Genomic DNA, 21,634 nt, shown 5'->3' with positions numbered 1-21,634 from the left:
CTTTAAGTCATTATACAAATAATCATACATCAATATCTTTGATAAATCAAGAACTGCTGTTCCAATATAAATTGGTTTATCCATTACAATACTTTCCTTTTTCATATGAATTGCAGAAAAGTTCTCTGAAAAAACCTCTTCTCTCTCAAAACTTGGTTTATTTATCAATCTCGAAGCTTCTTTCCAAGATGTTGCGAATCTAATGTTTTGCTTGTTTCTAACATTTTCCATAGTCTTTCCAAATACAGCATTATTCATTAATTTATAAAAGTCCCCTTCAAATTTTACTTTTGTATTTGCTCTCATATCTGTATTGAATTGAATATACTTTTTCACCCAAGGACTTTGTTTAAATTTTCAAACTCTATGAATTTTAGCTACTCTCAATCCTTCTCTCAAAAACTGTTTTAAGCTTCTCTGATGCAAAACATATCCCTCTTTATCATAGAATGTTGTTAATAACTTTTCTGTTGATTTGCCTTTAATATTAAAACTTTTATGATAATCACTGAACCATTCTTTCTTTGGGGTTTCTTTCTCACATGCAAAAGGAAGGTCTTTATGCTTATTATGAAGATCACTTGGGTACCTCAAATCAACTTCAAAATAATAACCTTCTTCTTCGTCATTCAATTCCTCTTGAGAAGAAATAACAATATTCATCAAAGCCTTTTCATAATCCTTTTCTTCCACCCACTCTAATTTACCATAAGGCAGAGATTGAGACATTGCCCATCCATACAAATTATTAGCATCAAAATACATCAAATAATTACTATCTTTTTCACGATCATAATTTGAAAGATATTTATTATTTGCTTTAGCATATCTTTTTGAACATACTTGTGATATTCCACCTCTCTTGGACTTCTCAATCATCAAAAGCATATCAACATCACTGATTAAAACTAGATCTTGTTTTGTCATTTTCAACATTGCACTCCAAGCTAAACCAGGAGCTGTGAAATAGTGGGCAGGATCTAATCCATAACAATTTTTATTATGACAGAGTGATCTAAAAGCTTCAAACACATCAGCTAACAATAAAACATCTGTTTTTAGATATAAATCATGATATTCTCCAAGGTTCTTTATCTTAAATATTTTCCATATTTCTTGTGCGTGTTTATATTCCTTATCACTTATCTCTTCTTCATAAAGGTTATTATAGAAACTTTCTTTTGAAGGAAGTTGTGTTTCTTTAAATCTCATAAATGAATCCATATAATCATAAGGATAAATTCCCTTACTTGTAAGAATTTTCTCTTTACTTTGAATTTCATTCCTTGTTTGAATTTCCTCTCTTGTGAGAATTCCTTCTTTAATCAGAATTTCATCTTTAATCAGAATTTCCTCTTTAGTTAGAATTTCATTCATTGTTCGAATTTTCTTTATAATTAGAATTTCATCTTCAGTTAGAATTTCTTCATTAATTTCCTCATTAATTAGAGATTCCTCTTTACCTTGAATTCTCTCTTTAATCTGAATTTCCTCTTTAGTGAGAATTTCCTCTTTTGGAAAGAATGAATTAAGATTTAGAAAAGAGTCCATGGAGCTGAGATTTGATGTGAGGTAGGCCAGTGGTGTTCCCATTAGTAGGGTAAGAATACTGATTCTGGCTCACTTTTCCCCATGTAAATGAATGGGGGATTTTCAGCGATTTATATTTTTTTTCCCTAAAAATAAACCCCCCTTTTTATCCCAAGGTATATTTATTTGTCTCCCCTTTTAACTTGGAGGTTGAACCTCATTGAATTGAACACCTGGGGGTTGAACAGCTCACTCATTGAACCTATAAAGATTTGTTCATTCTCAAATTCCTTCAATAGTTTAATTTTCTTTGCACAATAATCCCCATCTAAAATATTGACAAACAAAACATTTGAATCTTTATATTTTTTAAGATACCCCTTTTGTGCCATTACGAAATGATAAACTTCTCTTAATGCTCTTGTTTGACCACCTCCTGAGCCACATATCATTTTGAGATTATAGTAAATTGTTTTTTCATTGTTCAATTGATAACCATCAAAGTTTTCAGTCCATTCAAGGATATTCATTTTTTCTTTACATCCTCTAACTTACTAGTTTTTAAATTAATTCGCTTATTTGTTTTATTTACCTTTGTTTTAGTTATTTTTTCAATAAGACTTATTTGATATTTTTCACATTCATTATGTTTTCCATTTATATACCAAGACTGAGATTTTCTCCACTCTTTAGTTTGATTAATACTTGGTTTAACCATTTATATATTGTGAAAAACCGGCGGTAGCCCTTAAAAACCCTAACCCATCTTCCCATCGTTAAAACATAATCTATTTTATACACTCTATCATACAATATCCATATGGAACACAATCTATTCCATTATCTAAAATAAATCTCTTATCATCAAAGGCTCCTAATGCCTTTTTATTTACTTCTTCACTATATATGTTATGTTTATAACTTCTTATTGTATTCATTTTCCTATATTCTTCTTTCTTATTCATCAAACAATTATAATAATTTCTAAAAGTTATTGATTTCTTTATTACATATTTCTTTATTCCCTTTAACCTCTTATCAATCTGTTCACCATACTTATAAGCATATGCCTTTGCTCTCAATCCAATAAACTCACTCATTACTTTTCCACCCAACTCATCCTTAAACTTACCAATAACCTTTTCATTCTTTTTGGAAAATAACTCACTCTTCTTGCTGAAATTACTTGTATCATATACTCCAATATTTTTCTTCATATCTTCATAAACATCATCAGTTTTTATATCTAGGATAAAACTATCAGTATCCATATACAACAATGAAACATTTTCACCATACTCTTTCTTTAAGTCATTATACAAATAATCATACATCAATATCTTTGATAAATCAAGAACTGCTGTTCCAATATAAATTGGTTTATCCATTACAATACTTTCCTTTTTCATATGAATTGCAGAAAAGTTCTCTGAAAAAACCTCTTCTCTCTCAAAACTTGGTTTATTTATCAATCTCAAGCTTCTTTCCAAGATGTTGCGAATCTAATGTTTTGCCTGTTTCTAACATTTTCCATAGTCTTTCCAAATACAGCATTATTCATTAATTTATAAAAGTCCCCTTCAAATTTTACTTTTGTATTTGCTCTCATATCTGTATTGAATTGAATATACTTTTTCACCCAAGGACTTTGTTTAAATTTTAAAACTCTATGAATTTTAGCTACTCTCAATCCTTCTCTCAAAAACTGTTTTAAGCTTCTCTGATGCAAAACATATCCCTCTTTATCATAGAATGTTGTTAATAACTTTTCTGTTGATTTACCTTTAATATTAAAACTTTTATGATAATCACTTAACCATTCTTTCTTTGGAGTTTCTTTCTCACATGCAAAAGGAAGATCTTTATGCTTATTATGAAGATCACTCGGGTACCTCAAATCAACTTCAAAATAATAACCTTCTTCTTCGTCATTCAATTCCTCTTGAGAAGAAATAACAATATTCATCAAAGCCTTTTCATAATTCTTTTCTTCCACCCACTCTAATTTACCATAAGGCAGAGATTGAGACATTGCCCATCCATACAAATTATTAGCATCAAAATACATCAAATAATTACTATCTTTTTCACTATCATAATTTGGGAGATATTTATTATTTGCTTTAGCATATCTTTTTGAACATACTTGTGATATTCCACCTCTCTTGGACTTCTCAATCATCAAAAGCATATCCACATCACTGATTAAATCTATATCTTGTTTTGTCATTTTCAACATTGCACTCCAAGCTAAACCAGGAGCTGTGAAATAGTGGGCAGGATCTAACCCATAACAATTTTTATTATGACAGAGTGATCTAAAAGCTTCAAACACATCAGCTAACAATAAAACATCTGTTTTTAGATATAAATCGTGATATTCTCCAAGGTTCTTTATCTTAAATATTTTCCATATTTCTTGTGCGTGTTTATATTCCTTATCACTTATCTCTTCTTCATAAAGGTTATTATAGAAACTTTCTTTTGAAGGAAGTTGTGTTTCTTTAAATCTCATAAATGAATCCATATAATCATAAGGATAAATTCCCTTACTTGTAAGAATTTTCTCTTTACTTTGAATTTCATTCCTTGTTTGAATTTCCTCTCTCGTAAGAATTCCTTCTTTAATCAGAATTTCATCTTTAATCTGAATTTCCTCTTTAGTGAGAATTTCCTCTTTTGGAAAGAATGAATTAAGATTTGGAAAAGAGTCCGTGGAGCTTAGATTTGATGCGAGGTAGGCTAGTGGTGTTCCCATAAACTTGTAAGAATCTAAAAACCTAATACGAGTTATAGGTTTTGTGAATATCATTTTTGAAAATGAAATATACTTTTGACTTGTGTTTGTTATAGCAGAAATATTCCCTGGTGTTTTTGAAAGTTCATTTATAAATAGATGTGTATCATAGTTGGCGCTGTTGTGAAGAAAGACTGGAATAAAAGAAGGTAATTTATAATTAAGATTACAACAGGAATGAGCGGGACCTCTATATTTACCAGTAAGATGACAATGGTCTCTAACTTTAAACTCCTTAATTTCCCCCTCACAAATATGACAGATATTGTTCATTCTAAATTCTAATTTTTCTTCTTTGGTTAATTTCATCGGTTCATTTGTTTCTTTCATTAATTTAGTGAGTCTTATACAATCCTTTTCTAATCGTTTTACAAACTCTTGTGAAGCATTTTTTCCACGATAATGTTCAAGTTTGTTATACTTTTCTCCAACAGATGATTTGATATAATAACAAAAACCACAAGGAATATGTTTTTGATATTTATTTGTATATGGTTCTTTTGGATTAGGAGAAGCAGTATTTATCTTTTTAAGGATACATTCAAAATCAGCGTATATCACAAATGGGTGCATGATAGATTTATTATAATCTTCAAAATAAATCTTTTCACCAGGTTTAGGCATTGTAATTACAGCTGATTTATGATTACTACAATATTTTGAATGTTGTTCTAATCGTTCTTTTGTATGAAATGAATTAAGACATCGCTTACAAGGATATATTTTGTTTGCTGTTCTGAATACCTGAGAAGAGATTAATCTTGATAAATTATTGATGTATGTGTAATGTGAATTCTTTCCAACACTAAAATATAAAAGGTCAATGTGTGTTTCTTCATTTTTATAGTTGTTTGAAATTTTTAATATTTGAACTTTGTTTGTATCCGTTAATCCATATACATTAATAGAAAGATTATTCTTTTTCTCAAATTTAGGAATATCTGTTAATGGCATTGGGAATTTAAAATCTTTAATGTCCAAGGTATTCTCATATTTCATATATTGTTTTACTCTTTCTGATTAGCCTTTTGGTGGATGTAAGTGAGCAAGAACAGACCAGAGAAAACATTTATTATCATTGTTCTTAATATTAACAACTGCCTTCTTTAGTTTTATTTCTTTTGGTAATTCAATATAAGAAGAAGCTTTAAGAGGGTTTGATTTTTAGAATGTGTATATCTAAAAAGATGATTTTTTTAATATTGAATCCACTTCCTACCACTGTATTATCAACATCCTCCTCTTGTCTTGATAGTTCTTCATAAACCCCACTATTCAAAAAATCTTGAAATGATGTTATAAAATGAAGATCTGTTCTCATATAAGGAGTTTGTTCTTCATCTTGTCTTTTCATATTCATTTTCACTCCCATATAAAACTTTAAAGTTTTTATTTCTTTTAATGTCTTTTTAATAAATTTTTCAACATCGGGTTTCACTATTTCAATTGATTCAGCTATTGATGATGGACCGGGTTCTCCAAATTGAAAAATCCTTATTTTTATATGCCCTTTAAATGCCTCATCAGTGTTTTTAATATAATAGTCTCCCTTTACTTTAAACTCATTTTTCTTGTGTTTTTGTGATTGAAGATGTTGATTATAACTACTCTTCAAAACATCCTTTGAACAGATATCACAATGTTTTCTTTCCAACTCAAGAGGAGATATTTGATGAAATAGATTAAATGTGTGTTTGTTGGTTCGGAGGTGTTTTCTATAATGTTTATATTCGTGATTACAAACATCGCAGTACGTTGTATTCACCATATTTATAGAATAAAACTTTGCTTAAACTAAAATTTTCTTGATGAAAATTTCGTTTAATTTATAGGTGAATCTGTGCTTAAAAACATTTTATCCTCCAACTTTTTCACTTAATAAATACAATGTTTCAAGACACAAAAGACAAGTTTCAATCAATCTCTTCATCTGTTAAAGATACTGAGAAATATGTCAAGGATGTAAAATTGAACAAAGATAAATATAACAACTATTGGATAAAAACTATTATGGTAAATAATATGAGTTCTTCAATTTCCTTCAGTGGAAGGGCTTTTAGTATACCTGGTAGAACATCAATTAAAGTATCTCTAACAAAAGTTTCTCCTCTCCTTCTAGTAATATATTCAAAACTAGAAAAAGCAATGAAACAAGAAAAAGTATCAAAGAACAAAAACCTTATGGATGAAGCTTTAGAAAGAAAAGATAAGACCATCTGTAATATGCAAGGAGAAATTTGTATTTTTTTCAACAACCTTAAAGATGTAAATCTTGATGAAATAAAGGATGTTAATATATCAGGTGAAATGACATTTCGTTCAATAGTAGTTAACGATAATTTTAAAATTACCTTTAATATAAAAAATGTTGTCGTTGAATCTGATAATGAAAAAAAAGTATATCGATATCGATGGTAATATACAACTGAAAGTATAGATGAATTTCAGTTTAAGTAAAGTTTTACTTTATAAATATGCTAGACTTTCCTGATTCTCCATATGACAAATTTGAGAATTGTCCTGCGTGTGAAAGACAGGGATTAAACACAGAGTCAAAAGCCTATAAACAATGTATATTCTGTGATTATCTTCTAATTAATGATAATAAAAATATAAAAAGGAAAATAATTCTTTTAGATTTACACCAAAAATGAATTACTTTACAAGATTGATTAGAGAAATGAATGTAAAGTATGAGGATGATAACACACCTTTCCTTACAAGGGAAGAAACTGAACGTATAAGAGAAATGTTCAAAGGATTGTTGTTGTATATTATTCATGGATGTAATTTTCAGGGAAATATCAACACAAGATATTGTATAAATAAAATAATGGATTATCTTGAAATTAAACCTGAACTTAGGATAAAATATAGAGTTTCTAAAAAAGCCAATAATAAATTAAATAACCTGTTTTTCAAATATATAAATGAATGATTTTTTACCTATTTGGGAAAATAAGATAAAATTTAACAACCATAAAAATCTCCCAAATTCATTAAGATGTCTCATAGTTGGTTCAAGTGGATGTGGAAAAACCTGCTTACTTTTAAAAATGCTCCTCACTCCCAACTTTTTAGATTATGATAATTTAATAATTTTCACAAAGTCGAGTTTTCAACCAGAGTATCAACTACTCTCACAAGGTTTTAATGCTGGTCTTCAAAAAGAAGATATAATAGGTTTATTTAAACGTCAAAAAACCTAAATGATTATAACATTGAAGATATAATTCAACTATTTTGTGATACACAGAGATGTAAAAAGAAATCAAATCTTATAACTTGTATTCTTAGTGATAATACGGATGATATACCGTCTCCCAAGATTTGGATAAATCAAAAAGAACCTCGTTATCTTTGATGATTGTGTTAATGAGAGAAACCAAACGGTAATGGACAGCTACTACACAAGAGGGAGACATTCTTCTTGTAATTGTATTTATCTTAGTCAATCGTACTTTCAACTTCCTCGTCGTTCCATCAGAAACAATGCTAATACTTTTATTTTATTCAAGTTAAATTCAATAGATATCAATAATTTTTGGAGAGATAATTGTTCTACATTATGTAGTAAAAAGAAATTTGAGGATTATATGAAGCACACGACTGAAAAATATAAATATATTGTTGTGAAACAAGATGAGATATTAAGGGATATATTTTTTGTTTTATAAACAATTACATATATAAATGACAACTATTATTATAAATCTTGTGGGTAAATCTGCTTCTGGAAAAAACTTTCATAAATCAAGGTTCTTGTGTAGTACAAATGAGAATATTGTAAATTTACTTAAAAACACCCCGTGATACGCATTGTATCAACAACAACTAGAGCAATAAGACCTGGAGAAGTAAAAGGTGAAGATTATCACTATATTTCAGTGGAGGAACATATGCGATTGAGGAATGAAGGACAAATATTTGAGGAGGTTTCTCTTGGTACAACAAAATATTCACATTGTAAGAGTGAGTTAAAGAAACTAAAATCTGGTGGTGTTGGGATATTAGAAACTAATCCAGAAGGAACGAGACAAATTATTAAATATCTGAGCGGAGTGAAGATTTTATCATTCGGTTTTGATGTTGATGAAGAAACTCAACACAAACGTATGAAAAGCAGAGATGCAAGGATTAGTGAAGAAGAAATTACAACTCGCATTAATGTTAATAAAGAATTTGATGAAATATTTAAAGAAAAGGATTTATTTGAACACATCTACTTGAATGATGAAGAAAAGGAAAATTTCCCTGTTGATCTTTACAATTCATTAAATGATATTTTACAATAAATAAATGGATACAAAAGAAAGAGCAAGAAGATTTAAGGAACATCAAGAGTTGGTTTCAAAAGTTGTAAAACAACAGGAAGACATAAAGAAGAAACGCAGACAGAAACTAACGGGCGAAGAAGCATTTGAAAAAACAAGAGAAATTTTTTAAACCACTTTTAAAAACTTCCCAAGAAAAATGAAAGATGTTTCCACAGTTCCCACAGTAGAATATACTCCTAGAAAGCTTCAAATGTTAAAAGATTTCAGTCAAATGACGGAGGAAGAATTAGAGCATTTAGGAGAATTAGAATATGATGATGAAGGTTTATTTCAACAACTGGAAGAGATTAATCAACCCCTGATTATATTGTGAATGCTGTTCAAAACAATGAATATTCAGCGGATTCAAAAACCAAAGCAGGACTCATTCCAACAGAACAACCAGCAATATTTCATCTTGTTAAAGAAAAGGTATTGATATTTAATGATGAATTAAGGTTCTTAAGTTCTGCTCAACCCCTGTTAAACTAACTCCGAGATTAATGTTTCTTCTCACAAAAGATGGAAGACAAGGTTCAACTGTGAGGGATGAATCAAAGTATATTGATAAACCATTGGATATGGAAAATAATGATGATAGAGTATATATTGATTTGCTGAACACTCTAAATTATAAGGTTATTCTTTCTGGTAAAAGTAGGAAGAATGAGAAGGAGAAACACATTATTCAGGCTTTAAGTATCCTTGGTTCAGGTATTAGTTTTCTTCCAAATGACCCATCGCAATTAGTTAATAGACTGTTATTGTTGTTCGGCAGTAAGAAGGCTGGAAATAACAATTGTTTTAATGAAGCATCAGCCATTTTAGACCAGTTGATGAACATGAAAATAATTAATAAATCTCAATATAAAGACATTTTATCTCATATTAAATAAGATGAGAAGCACAATCCTGAGTTTTAATTTCACAACAAGCGACCACACATCTTCATTCCCATACCCACTACAACTTGACACAACAAAAGAATATGAGGCATCTTTATTGTCCATGGAGACTTATAATACCTTATTTAATATAACCGAGAAAAATGACAAGTTTAGTTATAATCCGGGAAGTGGATACAAAACGATAACAGTCTCACCGGAGCATACGAGATTTCTCAAATATTTTCCGAAATTGCTCGTCTTATGAAAGAACAGGGTGATGAACCAAAAAATATTGTTATAAACATTCAAAAACATACTTCAAAATCAACGATTAAAGTTAAAAATAACTACAAGGTTGATTTCACAATTGATAATTCATTTAGAGAGTTATTAGGTTTCTCCTCAAAAAGATTGAAACTAATGGGACGTTTTACAGTGATAATGTCATTCAAATATCCTCAGGAATAAATTCGGTGTTAATTCACTGTGATTTGATTGATGGTGCTTATAATGATGGATTAAAAACAAATACAATATTTTCATTCAGCGCATACTCAACCCCAATTGGTTATAAATTCAATATGGAGCCTAAAAATTTGGTTTATCTACCTGTGTCAGGAAAAACCATACACAGAGTAAATTTTAGGATAACCGACCAAGATAATCGTGTGATCTCTTTTAATGGAGAAGTTATATCCATCAGAATTCACCTACGTGAAGTTTTTCAATAAATAAATACGATGGTTATTGTGAGGAAGCACGAGTTGGGAAAATATAAAATAATTACAGGGGATGGGATGTTCCTTTCCCGTACTACAAGGGTGAAGGTATGTATCTTGGTAGAGGATACTATAAACCTAAGAGACAAAGGGGTGTCGGACATCAATTTAGAGGAGATGGGATAATTGATACTCTCATGGGTATTGGTTCAACTATTCTTAAACATAAAGACCTAATTGGTTCAACTGCTTCTGCTGTGGGAAATGTAGCAGGTGCTGTAAAGAGTATAAAAGATGCTCAGAAAGAATCTCATAAATTACAAGCAATAAAAGAAATTAAGAAAGGTAAAACTCAGTTGTCCCCCAAGAACGACAGAAAATAATTCAAATACTTGGATCAGGGTTTCAAAAGTTTTAACATCTTTTTTCCTAAATAAATACAAGTATGGAAGCAATTGATAGTATCTATGATTTGGATGATACTATTATTATCTCAAACTCCACTAAAAAGAAGATTACTTCAAGGTAAATGCAATAACTGGAACAGACTGGAATACAAATGGTACAAAAAGTTTTGAAATAAATAATCAACAAACCTATTTGAATCTCTCCGAAAGTTTCTTGTTGTGTAAATTTAAATTCACTAAGGCTGGGAATAACACAAACGCTACACTTGTAAATGATTTCTTCTGGAAAATGTTTGATAGTGTGCGATTGTATATTGGAACACAAGAAGTTGAAGCGGTTGATTATGTCTCTGCTGTATCTGAAATGATGAAATTTACACTCTATACATTCAGTGATAGAATGGGAAAGGGGTCTGTCGAAGGTTTTATTCCTGATATGTCAACGGGAACAAACACAGACCCTGGGTATACTCAAAGGAAAGGAATGTATAATGATGATACAAAAGCAGAAAATAGTTTTACTGTGGCAGTTCCTCTTAAAGGTATATTTGGATTTTGTGATTATGATAAAGTTCTGTATGGTCTTAAAATTAGATTTCAACTACAAAGGAATGATAATGAAAATAGATTGCTTTTTGGTGTTGGTAATGCTTTTGGTGATCAGAATAAATTTGTAATTGAGGAGATGAGTTGGTATATCAGTGAATATACTCCTAATCTTAAAACAGAAGAGATGTTGAATCGAAGACTTAACTCAAAACCACTCAGTGTATCATACCTCAAAAGAAGATGTCAACACGTTAAACTCAATCAAACTACTTACACGTGGAATTTGGGTGTTCTGGAAGGAAAGCCACGATATCTGTGGATGATTTTTAAAAAGCCAGATGGTGATACTGCGACTGATAAGAATAATGCATTGAGTGATAATGCTAAGGTGAAACAACTTCGCGTTTCTCTAGATGGAACATTTTATCCACGAGATAGATTGGAAATTAATTGGGAAAAAATGATTTTGCTGAAGCATACAAGTCTTACCAAAAGGTGTGTGAAAGTAATGGAAATAAAGAACCTATTTTGGATATGACAGCATTTAAAAGTTTGTATACAATCTATACGTTTGACCTGAGCGCTCAAAAAGAAACTATAAAGTCTAATCGAGTGGATACTTCCCTATACATTGAAAGAGGAGAGAGTGAAGAAGTTGATACATATTGTTTGCTTTTGGAAGAAACAGAATTGCAGATTAATACAGATAATGGTGTGATGATTAGTCTCACATAATTTTTTTGTTAAATAAATGAGTGGCAAAGTACCAACTGGGGTATATGTTAATCAAATCAATCTTCATAAACTATCATCTTGTGTTCAAAATCAAAAGCCTTGTACGATTAACGTTAATACAATTCAGAGAAAAGGAGCAGTAAGAATTGATGTTTTGCTCACAAGAGAACAGGTTAAAATCTTGAATGACACTGGCTCACTTAAAATTAAAATGACAAAACCAATGTTAAAAAAATATTCAATAAGAGAGACGAGTGGAGGATTTCTCCCATTTCTAATTCCTTTATTTGCTGGTTTAAGTGCGGTTGGAGCATTGACGGGTGGTATTTCAACAGCGGTCAAAACTGCCAACGAAAGGAAGGCTCAACTCCAGGCTCAAAAAGAATTGGAAAGACATAACAAAGAGTTGGAGAAACAAATTAGTGGAAGTGGTGTAATTGTAGATTTTGCTGAAAAACTTGAAGGTCTGCCTGATAAAGCGAGATTGTTAGTTGGAGATATGCTTTCTTCTATAGCACAAGCAGGTGTAAAATTAACGAAAAGAGGTAATGGATTATATCTTTCTAATAAATAAATGAGCATTGATGAGTGGTTGAAAGAATTTGGAAAGAATACAACATCAAATTTACAACTTGCCAAATATTGTAAGAAATTAAAAATTCATAATGTGGTTATTTGTATGAGAGATGAATTAACAAATGTGTCGAAACATACAAAGAATATTATTATGAACTTAGAAGATAATGATGGGAACGGTTCTCATTGGGTTTGTATTTTTAATAGTCAAGACAAATATTATTTTGATAGTTTTGGTCTTCCACCACCTGTTGAAGTCATAAAATTCTTACAGAATGGTGTTTATCAAACATTTCAAGTCCAAGAATTAAATTCCAAGTGTTGTGGTCAATTATGTCTATATGTGTTATTTCAACTCAACAAAAATAAAAAATTTTATGATATTATTTTTAATCTAATATAAATGACTTATGTTGGTAAAGATGGTTCTATCTTTGGTGTATCTCAAGAACTGGATATTGATTTATCAAATTATTATACAAAGGCACAGGCTGAACGATATAAATATAATATAAACAAAAATATTAACATGAAAAATGCTTATAAATTAAAAATTATCCAAGCCCGACTGACGCGAATGACTTGGTGAGATTAAGCGATTTATCACAATATATATACTTAAATAAAACGGCTGTGTATTCTAAAGATACAGAAGTGTTGATATTATCTCCAGGTCATACAGAATTCACAGTTCGAATTAAAATAAATTTTTATAAAGAAGGGCGTATCGTTTGTATGAGAATAGAACAATGGGGGTATGATATGAATGATTTAGGGTATAATTGGTCATTTAAAATTAACCTCGAAGACCTGGAACAATTAAATCAGTCTCGTAAGGAAGAATATTATCCACTTGGTATCGAGAATGAGTTTTGTGGAGCCACGATTAGTAAACAACAAATAAAAGAATTTAATAAGGGTAAATATAATAATGGTTTTGCCCTTGTTTATCTCATGAAAACAGAAAAAACAGGATTATATATAATAAGTAAGGAAATACAAAATGATTTAACTATGGGAAGATGGGGAGGTGTTTCGTGCCATAATATTATTCTAACATATATTTCTAATACATAAATGACAGCAAGAAGGCTTCAAGAAAATTATCATTTCTGTGTTCAAGCATACCTTCAAGAAAAGGGTATTCGGTATTTTAATAAATATGTTCTACAACATAAGAATGAGGTATTTTCAATAAAAGATTGGCATTATGCTGATGTTGATAAACCAACAACTTTAGATTTAATTAGAATGTTAAATAATGAAAAAATTATAAGGTTAAGAAAAGGTAAGGCTCTTTTAGAAATTCAAAAGAAATTTTATTGGTATCCTGTTGTAAAAAAATTATTTTGGATACAGGAATAACAAGAAATCCTGATGAATATATGTATAATATTCTATGGGGTGTAAACGATTCAAGTATAGTAAGGGATGAGGAAGGAGTTGAAGAAGAGAGGGAAGAGGAGGAAAAGGAGGAGGAGGAGAGAGAGAAGGAGGAAAGAGAGAAGAGAGAGAGGGAGGAAAGAGAGAGAATGAATAAATATCAAAATATGGAAACCAGTGAGATTCAAAAAGAATAGAGGTATTAAAGAAATTAACTTATCTCACCAGGGAGGAATACAAAGAATTAAAAAGTCTATTTGCAATACTTTCGACAAGACTATCGACATCGAGAAGACATGTATTTTAATTCAAGTTTTTTCTTAAATAAATGGAGGAGAGAGTGAAGGCATTTCTAAGGATTCTTTATGTTTTAAAAATTAAGATTCAAATGTGCATGTTGGAAACTAAAAAGGTTTTTGCACTCTGCAGAAATTTTTCTCATAAATAAATGAGTTATTGTCTCAAATGTAAAAAGAAAACTAATACTAAAAATATTTCATATATTAAAAGTAAAAATAACAGGGTTATACAAAAAGGTATATGTTCGGTGTGTGGTTCAAAAAAAAATCAATTTATCTCCAAACACAAACTCGGAGGAGATATACAAAAGTTTTTATCAGGAAGTAAATTTACAACTACTGGAATACCAGGGGAATTACATCTTCCAGGGTATTCTTTCTGTGGTCCAGGCACAAACTTGGATAAAAGATTAGATGAGGCAGACAATCCTAAATCCTGGAGTAAACCAATCAATAGAGTTGATGAAGTGTGCATGAGACACGATATTGATTATGGGAATACCACAACGTTGGAAGAAAAGCATGAAGCCGATAGAGAAATGTTATATAATTTGTCTCTGATACAAAATCCAACCTTGAGAGAAAAAGTTGATAGGTTCATCGTGAAGAAGATGATTAGTGCTAAATTGAAACTTGGACTTGGAAATTCAAAAAACTTATAGGCTCTAATGATGCCATTAAGACTGAAGAGCAATTAGCTGATGAATTACATAAACCAATATTCACAAAGTTTCAGAGAAGGAAAGTTTATTCCAAGGAAGTTGATTATATCTGGTCTGCTGATTTGATTGAACTCAATAATGATAAGGGGTACAAGTATGCTTTAACCGTTATTGATTTGAGGAGTAGATATGCGTGGGTTGTCCCTTTAAAAACAAAACAGGTAATACTCTTGTGTTAGCTTTTCAACAGATATTTAATAAAAGTAAGAGAAAACCTAAGAAATTGTGGACTGATGAGGGTAGAGAGTTTTATAACAAGACATTTATGAATTTTTTAAAAAATAACAGTATTACATTATACAGTACCTTTAATGAAGGGAAGGCAGTTGTTGTTGAACGTTTTAATCGTACCTTAAAAGAGAGACTATATAAAAATTCACACAACTCGGTTCACAACAATGGTTATCTTTTATTCAGGATATTGTGGATAAGTATAATGACACGATTCACACGTCAACGAATATGAAGCCATCAGAAACATTTACAAAATTAAAATATGAAAAAGAGATTAATGTCAGAAAACCTAAGTTCAAAGTTGGTGATATCGTAAGAATATATAGGTGGAAATCTCATTTTGAAAAGGGTTTTACTGAACGATGGACGAAAGAACTTTTAAAAATGTTGATGTAATAGATACAGTTCCTTGGACTTATAAAATATATGATTTGGAAGGGGAAGAGATTTTAGGTTCATTTTATTCACAGGAATTACAAAAGACAAAACTAAGCAGATAATACACCTTTGTGGACACTCGAGGGCCAAGTCCGAGGTGTATAACAGTATATAATGTGTGTCAAGGGGGACGTTCTTAGATCTGTGAACCCCAAACACAGAATCCTCAACTGAATAGTCAAGGCTTAACTTTTGTTTGTGTGTGTGTGTGCAATGGGAGCAATAGGTTGGCGCTTCACTCCCTCCTACTATACACCGTTGTGGACACTCGAGGGCCAAGTCCGAGGTGTATAACAGTATATAATGTGTGTCAAGGGGGACGTTCTTAGATCTGTGAACCCCAAACACAGAATCCTCAACTGAATAGTCAAGGCTTAACTTTTGTTTGTTGATGTGTATGTGTGTGTGTCCCAACCCTCACATTCAAAATCTCAACCCCAACCCTCACATTCAAAATCTCAACCCCAACTCAATCCTCGCCCAACACAATGTCTTTTTCAAAATGAGATTTCCACCTATATATATATATTTTTACGTTTTTTTTTTTTTCTTCTTCCAATTCTGTCTTTTAAGGCTTTCAGGTTTGATGACGTAGAAAGAGGGAGTAAGCCTGCACTTTCTTCCCAGAACGAACAATGTATATTTTTTGTTTTTTTCTCTTCTTCCAATTCTGTCTTTTAAGGCTTTCAGGTTTGATGACGTAGAAAGAGGGAGTAAGCCTGCACTTTCTTCCCAGAACGAACAATGTATATTTTTTGTTTTTTTCTCTTCTTCCAATTCTGTCTTTTAAGGCTTTCAGGTTTGATGACGTAGAAAGAGGGAGTAAGCCTGCACTTTCTTCCCAGAACTTTCTTGATCTTGCTCCCATCAAGCACCATCCGACAAAGAACTACATCGATAGGTTTAGATCCCAAAGAGTGATAGCAACTCCAAAAGTCTCCAAAATATAAATAAATAAAATAATAATAATAATAAATAAATAAATAAATAAATAAAAGCCCCCAAAAAAGTTTCAAGTGTCCAACATAAACCCAACTTTCCAAGTCTTCAAGGTATAACCACATTCCCGTTGAGTTTCCAAGATATGTATCACATTGTGAGTTATCAATCCAGAACCCACATTTCAAGTATTCAAAGTAAAACCAACTTACAAAGTCTCTTAAGGATAACTCATTTACTGATTTTTTTCAAAATTTGTGAGTCTCCAAGGTAGGCCCCATATTTAGAACCATCTTGGCAGAACCCTTTTCCTGAGTCTCCAAGGTAGTTATTTAAACCATCAAGGCAGAACTCATTTACTGATTTTTTCAAAATTTGTGAGTCTCCAAGGTAGGCCCCATATTTAGAACCATCTTGGCAGAACCCTTTTCCTGAGTCTCCAAGGTAGTTATTTAAACCATCAAGGCAGAACTCATTTACTGATTTTTTCAAAATTTGTGAGTCTCCAAGGTAGGTCCCATATTTAGAACCATCTTGGCAAAACCCTTTTCCTGAGTCTCCAAGGTAGTTATTTAAACCATCAAGGCAGAACTCATTTACTGATTTTTTCAAAATTTGTGAGTCTCCAAGGTAAAACTTGTATTCTGGCTCATCAAGGTATAACTTGTTCAGTGGGTATTGTCTTGATAACTCACAATGAGTACTATTGCTGTAAAACTCTTTTTCAGGATTTTGCTGGTCTCCAAGGTATAACTCTTTGGTTGGGTCATCAAGGACGAACTCGTTCTGTGGGTCTTGGTCGCTCATAAGGTCTTCAACCAAGCCAACAATTTCGCCCCAAGTTGTAGCAAAAGCAGTATTTTCATTTCGTATTTCAGACACAATTTCCTGTGAGAGAAAATAATAATGTATGAATTAAGTTATTTAATTATTAAATGAGTATGCTTCAATCAAAGTTTGAAAATAGGAAAATAAAAAATCTTACCTCAATAGATAAGAGGTTTGAATCCAGTTCATCAACTTGAAGGTTTAGTTCCATAGAAGACAGAGAGTTCCAAGGAACACCAAAGTCATCCCACTCAAGGTCTTCAACCAAGCCAACAATTTCCCCCAAGTTGTAGCAAAAGCAGTATTTTCATTTCGTATTTCAGACACAATTTCCTGTGAGAGAAAATAATAATGTATTAATTAAGTTATTTAATTATTAAATGAGTATGCTTCAATCAAAGTTTGAAAATAGGAAAATAAAAAATCTTACCTCAATAGATAAGAGGTTTGAATCCAGTTCATCAACTTGAAGGTTTAGTTCCATAGAAGACAGAGAGTTTGAGACAAGCACACAGAACACCATTGCCAGCAAGAACAAATGTTTAAAATGGAGCCTGGGTTTGAAGCTTTTATAGAGAAAGACTGGTGGGTGTGGTTTCCTTTGGAAATTCCCTGGGCAAGCCGAGGCAAGCCTTCATTGGGAAATTTTTCAAAACCATAACATCCTGTAATTTTCTAGTGATTTCTTTGTGAGTCAGAGATGAACTGGAAATGATGTAAGAGTGGGCGGGGCTTAGCAAAAGTAGGCGGAGCTTAGGAAAAGTGGGCGTGGCTTAGAAAAAATACCTTATGAAAAGTGGGCGGAGCTTAGCAAAAGTGGGCGGGGCTTAGGAAAAGTGGGCGTGGCTTAGAAAAAATACCTTATGAAAAGTGGGCGGAGCTTAGCAAAAGTGGGCGGGGCTTAGGAAAAGTGGGCGTGGCTTAGAAAAATACCTCATGAAAAGTGGGCGGAGCTTAGCAAAGGTGGGCGGAGCTTAGGAAAAGTGGGCGTGGCTTAGAAAAAATACCTTATGAAAAGTGGGCGGAGCTTAGCAAAAGTGGGCGGGGCTTAGCAAAAGTGGGCGGGCTTAAAGAAAAGTGGGCGGCGCTTATTGAATACCTTGTGGAAAGTGGGCGGGGCTTAACAAAAGTGGGCGGGGCTTAAAGAAAAGTGGGCGGGGCTTAACAAAAAATAACCTGTGGCTCAGGAGGTGGTCAAACAAGAGCATTAAGAGAAGTTTATCATTTCGTAATGGCACAAAAGGGGTATCTTAAAAAATATAAAGATTCAAATGTTTTGTTTGTCAATATTTTAGATGGGGATTATTGTGCAAAGAAAATTAAACTATTGAAGGAATTTGAGAATGAACAAATCTTTATAGGTTCAATGAGTGAGCTGTTCAACCCCCAGGTGTTCAATTCAATGAGGTTCAACCTCCAAGTTAAAAGGGGAGACAAATAAATATACCTTGGGATAAAAAGGGGGGTTTATTTTTAGGGAAAAAAAATATAAATCGCTGAAAATCCCCCATTCATTTACATGGGGAAAAGTGAGCCAGAATCAGTATTCTTACCCTACTCCCATTAACTTGTAAGAATCTAGAAACCTAATACGAGTTAAAGGTTTTGTGAATATCATTTTTGTAAATGAAATATACTTTTGACTTGTGTTTGTTATGGCAGAAATATTCCCTGGTGTTTTTGAAAGTTCATTTATAAATAGATGTGTATCATAATTGGCGCTGTTGTGAAGAAAGACTGGAATAAAAGAAGGTAATTTATAATTAAGATTACAACAGGAATGAGCGGGACCTCTATATTTACCAGTAAGATGACAATGATCCCTAACTTTAGACTCCTTAATTTCCCCCTCACAAATATGACAGATATTGTTCTTTATAAATTCTAATTTTTCTTCTTTGGTTAATTTCATCTGTTCATTTGTTTCTTTCATTAATTTAGTGAGTCTTATACAATCCTTTTCTAATAGTTTTACAAACTCTTGTGAAGCTTTTTTTCCACTATAATGTTCAAGTTTGTTATACTTTTCTCCAACAGATGATTTGATACAATAACAGAAACCACAAGGAATATGTTTTTGATATTTATTTGTATATGATTCTTTTGGATTAGGAGAAGCAGTATTTATCTTTTTAAGGATACACTCAAAGTCAGCGTATATCACAAATGGGTGCATGATAGATTTATTATAATCTTCAAAAGAAATCTTTTCACCAGGTTTAGGCATTATAATTACAGCTGATTTATGATTACTACAATATTTTAAATGTAGTTCCAATCGTTCTTTTGTATGAAATGAATTAAGACATCGCTTACAAGGATATATTTTGTTTGCTGTTCTGAATACCTGAGAAGAGATTAATCTTGATAAATTATTGATGTATGTGTAATGTGAATTATTTCCAACACTAAAATATAAAAGATCAATGTGTGTTTCTTCGTTTTTATAGTTGTTTGAAATTTTTAATATTTGAACTTTGTTTGTATCCGATAATCCATATACATTAATAGATTATTCTTTTTCTCAAATTTAGGAATATCTGTTAGTGGCATTGGGAATTTAAAATCTTTAATGTCCAAGGTATTCTCATATTTCATATATTGTTTTACTCTTTCTGAATTACATTTTGGTGGATGAAAGTGAGCAAGAACAGACCAGAGAAAACATTTATTATCATTGTTCTTAATATTAACAACTGCCTTCTTTAGTTTTATTTCTTTTGGTAATTCAATATAAGAAGAAGCTTTAAGAGGGTTTGATTTTTGAATGTGTATATCTAAAAAGATGATTTTTTTTAATATTGAATCCACTTCCTACCACTGTATTATCAACATCCTCCTCTTGGTTTGATAGTTCTTCATAAACCCCACTATTCAAAAAATCTTGAAATGATGTTATAAAATGAAGATCTGTTCTCATGTAGTTTGTTTGTTCTTAATCTTATCTTTTCATATTCATTTTCACTCCCATATAAAACTTTAAAGTTTTCATTTCTTTTAATGTCTTTTTAATAGCTTTTTCAACATCACGTTTCACTATTTCAATTGATTCAGCTATTGATGATGGACCGGGTTCTCCAAATTGAAAAATCCTTATTTTTATATGCCCTTTAAATGCCCCATCAGTGTTTTCAATATAATAGTCTCCCTTTACTTTAAACTCATTTTTCTTGTGTTTTTGTGATTGAAGATGTCTATTATAACTACTCTTCAAAACATCCTTTGAGCAGATATCACAATGTTTTCTTTCCAACTCAAGAGGAGATATTTTATGAAATAGATTAAATGTGTGTTTGTTGGTTTGGAGGTTTTTTTCTATAATGTTTATATTTGTGATTACAAACATCGCAGTATGTTGTATTCACCATATTTATATAATAAATCTTTGCTTAAACTAAAATTTTCTTGATGAAAATTTCGTTTATTTTACAGGTGAATCTGTGCTTAAAACCATTTTATCCTCCAACTTTTTCACTGAATAAATACAATGTTTCAAGACACAAAAGACAAGTTTCAATCAATCTCTTCATTTGGTAAAGATACTGAGAAATATGTCAAGGATGTAAAATTGAAAAAAGATAAATATAACAACTATTGGATAAAAACAATTATGGTAAATAATATGAGTTCTTCAATTTCCTTCAGTGGAAGGGCTTTTAGTATACCTGGTAGAACATCAATTAAAGTATCTCTAACAAAAGTTTCTCCTCTCCTTCTGGTAATATATTCAAAACTATAAAAAGCAATGAAACAAGAAAAAGTATCAAAAAACAAAAACCTTATGGATGAAGCTTTAGAAATAAAAGATAAGACCATCTGTAATATGCAAGGAGAAATTTGTATTTTTTTCAACAACCCAAAAGATGTAAATTCTGATGAAATAAAGGATGTCAATATATCAGGTGAAATGACATTTCGTTCAATAGTAGTTCACGATCATTTTAAAATTACCTTTAATATAAAAAATGTTGTCGTTGAATCTGGTAATGAAAAAAAGTATATTGATATCGATGGTAATATGATTAAATATGAGTCAATATACAACTGAAAGTATAGATGAATTTCAGTTTAAGTAAAGTTTTACTTTATAAATATGCTAGACTTTCCTGATTCTCCATATGACAAATTTGAGAATTGTCCTGCGTGTGAAAGACGGGGATTAAACACAGAGTCAAAAGCCTATAAACAATGTATATTCTGTGATTATCTTCTAATTAATGATAATAAAAAATATAAAAAGGAAAATAATTCTTTTAGATTTACACCAAAAATGAA

General features: G+C 31.2%; 1 long non-coding RNA gene across 1 annotated transcript; it reads right to left on the bottom strand.

The window, feature by feature from the left end:
- Positions 1–16,085: 16,085 nt before the first annotated feature.
- Positions 16,086–18,905, bottom strand: LOC147016034 (uncharacterized). Its single transcript, XR_015049980.1, has 2 exons — positions 17,517–18,905; positions 16,086–17,419 (listed from the first exon to the last, which is right to left on the bottom strand). It is a non-coding gene; the product is annotated as an uncharacterized LOC147016034 (long non-coding RNA).
- Between the last annotated feature and the right edge of the window lie 2,729 nt (positions 18,906–21,634).

The sequence above is a fragment of the Eptatretus burgeri genome, chromosome 12, assembly GCF_056783735.1.
Source record: "Eptatretus burgeri isolate ZD-2024b chromosome 12, Ebu_testis_v1, whole genome shotgun sequence".
Taxonomy (NCBI): Eukaryota; Metazoa; Chordata; class Myxini; order Myxiniformes; family Myxinidae; genus Eptatretus; species Eptatretus burgeri.
Note: the sequence above shows the minus strand (reverse complement) of the source record. Positions and strands in the feature narration are given on the sequence as shown.